This window comes from Squalius cephalus (genome assembly GCF_949319135.1).
Source record: "Squalius cephalus genome assembly, chromosome: 2".
In the NCBI taxonomy this organism is placed as follows: Eukaryota; Metazoa; Chordata; class Actinopteri; order Cypriniformes; family Leuciscidae; genus Squalius; species Squalius cephalus.
This window is the reverse complement of record NC_137123.1, coordinates 64542832-64546492: the sequence shown is the minus strand read 5'-3', so window position 1 is coordinate 64546492 and position 3661 is coordinate 64542832.

The following is a 3661-nucleotide window of genomic DNA, read 5'->3' as shown; positions in this document are numbered from 1 at the left end:
TTATGCACTTTTATGATGGACAGATGCACTTTTATCATGGACAGATGCACTTTTATGATGGATAGATGCACTTTTATGATGGACAGATGCACTTTTATGATGATAGATGCACTTTTATCATGGATAGATGCACTTTTATGATGGATAGATGCACTTTTATCATGGACAGATGCACTTTTATGATGGATAGATGCACTTTTATGATGGACAGATGCACTTTTATCATGGACAGATGCACTTTTATGATGGATAGATGCACTTTTATGATGGACAGATGCACTTTTATGATGGATAGATGCACTTTTATCATGGACAGATGCACTTTTATGATGGAGAGATGCACTTTTATGATGGACAGATGCACTTTTATCATGGATATATGCACTTTTATGATGGATAGATGCACTTTTATGATGATAGATGCACTTTTATGATGGAGAGATGCACTTTTATGATGGACAGATGCACTTTTATGATGGAGAGATGCACTTTTATGATGGACAGATGCACTTTTATCATGGATATATGCACTTTTATGATGGATAGATGCACTTTTATGATGATAGATGCACTTTTATGATGGAGAGATGCACTTTTATGATGGACAGATGCACTTTTATGATGGATAGATGCACTTTTATGATGGACAGATGCACTTTTATCATGGACAGATGCACTTTTATGATGGATAGATGCACTTTTATGATGGACAGATGCACTTTTATGATGGATAGATGCACTTTTATCATGGATAGATGCACTTTTATGATGATCGATGCACTTTTATGATGGATAGATGCACTTTTATGATGATCGATGCACTTTTATGATGGAGAGATGCACTTTTATGATGGACAGATGCACTTTTATCATGGATATATGCACTTTTATGATGGATAGATGCACTTTTATCATGGACAGATGCACTTTTATGATGGATAGATGCACTTTTATGATGGACAGATGCACTTTTATCATGGATAGATGCACTTTTATGATGGAGAGATGCACTTTTATGATGGATAGATGCACTTTTATCATGGATATATGCACTTTTATGATGGATAGATGCACTTTTATCATGGATAGATGCACTTTTATGATGATCGATGCACTTTTATGATGGATAGATGCACTTTTATGATGATCGATGCACTTTTATGATGGATAGATGCACTTTTATGATGATAGATGCACTTTTATCATGGACAGATGCACTTTTATGATGGATAGATGCACTTTTATGATGATCGATGCACTTTTATGATGGATAGATGCACTTTTATCATGGATAGATGCAAATTTATGATGGATAGATGCACTTTTATGATGGATAGATGCACTTTTATCATGGACAGATGCACTTTTATCATGGACAGATGCACTTTTATCATGGACAGATGCACTTTTATCATGGACAGATGCACTTTTATGATGATAGATACATTTTTATGGACTTCAAAACCAGCCATTCACTGCCATTATAAAGCTTGGAAGAGTCAGGACAGTTTTTAATATAACTCTGATTGTGTTCGTCTGAAAGAAGAATTTCATATACACCTAGGATGACTTGAGGATGAGTAAATCATGGGGTAATTTTCATTTTAAAGTGAACTACTCCTTTAATATCTTAAGTCGTTTTGCTTGTCCAGTAAATGCATCTTGATTTATGAATGTTTTGATGATTGTGCTGGAGAACGAGACCCTGAGGAAGAGTGTGATTGACGTGCTGAAGGGTGTGTTTCTGTGTCGCTCACACTGACAGTGATTCGCTGGACCTCAGTGACGGCTGCTTCCCATTGGTAGTCGGTATGTTACATCACTGCTCATTTGCATAAAGTTGAGCTTCTGATACAGAGGCGGTCGGTGTGAAAGGGCCTTGAGTTCTGCATTATGTTTCAGGAATGTGATTTTCCCGATAGGAGCGCAGGAGTCAGACACTGAAATCATGTCGCATTAAAATGCCGTCCTTTTCTGCAGCTAATGCATGTTCATTTTATTACAGCCACATTCATTTTTGAAGAGGTTTTGGTGAATGATTTATCATCTGTCTCACTTATTCATCAAGAATGTTACAGTATTTCACAATTGCTAAAACACTAAACCCCATTCTCTGAACCCAATGCTCAGTGGCCTAAACCCATTTGTCGAATCAGTCACTCTGTAGGCAAAACCTTAAACAAGTTCAGGTAGTTAAGACACTGTTTGCAAATCTCATCCACTCTTTTTGCAAAACTCTAAACACATTCTCACTCACTAAAACACATTTTGCACAGTGTTGCAAAATGGTAAATACATGTGGCAAAAGTTAAACACAACTACAACACAACTGTCATCGTTTACACACAACAACTCAGAATTGTTCACACTTGTTTCTAATGATGTGATCAAATCAGTTGTCTAGAATATAAGCCAGTTCAGAGTACACAGTTGGCCCAGGTACGGTGAATGTTGATTCCAACAATGGATGGAAACAGTGTGAGAGGCAGAGGAGGAAGAGTTGGTGTAAGAGGTGGTGGACGAGGAGGAAGAGTACAAGGACAACGAAGAGCAAGACCAAGAATAGTCATTTTAGATCAAATTCGGGCAACGGTGATAGACCATGTTCTTGTTCATGGAATGACGATGAGGGAAGCAGGACAAAGAGTACAACCCAGTCTGAGCAGATTCTCTGTGGCCACCATAATCAGGACATTCAGAGAAGAAAACAGGTAAATGTATTGTTTTTCTCATTTGTGCGACTGAAAGTTTACTGTATACATTTGATACAGTACATCAGTTTGTCAGGGGACTGGGGAAAAAAGAAAAAAAGATTTACAATACATTTTACATATGAATGTGATGTCCATTACTATTGTTACTGTATGTATACATTTGTAAGAGCATTTTCCCTTTTGTAGAATTGCAAGACTACCAAATAAGGGTGGAAGGACTCCTTTGTTCTCTCATTAGCAAGAGGCTCTCATTGACTTTGATTTTGCAATTGCACAATATTTTGTGTAATACGCTTTTCATTTAGAGTTGTCTTTCTTCTTTGGGCTTACTTTATTTTTATACTGAAAATACAGACATTCAATACTGTATTACTTGCAGTACTTACAGTATGCAATATATTTGCTGTACTGAGTTGTGAATTATTTACTTTTATTTATGGCAAAATTATTTTCTATATGCAATAAACATTTTTCTCTGTAACTACATGCTCTGGACTCTGTGTTCTCAATTTTTTGATGTAGTGTCTAATGAATGCTGATGAGTGGTTATATATTGACTGGCTGTGTTTATGTTTTGAAAGCATTGTTTGATTTTGAGCACAGATCAAATGGTTTTGAGGCAAGTGTTTGATTTTGCCAGAAGAGTCAGGGGTTTTGTGCATGTAGTTTAAAGACTGGGTTTTGTGTTTAAAGTTTTGAGAATATGGGTGAAGGTTTCAAGAAATGTGTCTTAGCAATTGTGAAATACTGTAACAACGGGGCCGTGTTTAATGGAGTTTTTGCTTTGGCTTTCTTTTACGTGAAGCATGGAAATCCATCCTTGGAATTTGTCCTCTGCATTTAACTATCCAAGATACACACACACACACACACACACACACACACACACACACACACACACACACACACACACACCAGCTATAGGTGGAGAGGAGAGAGAGTGATAC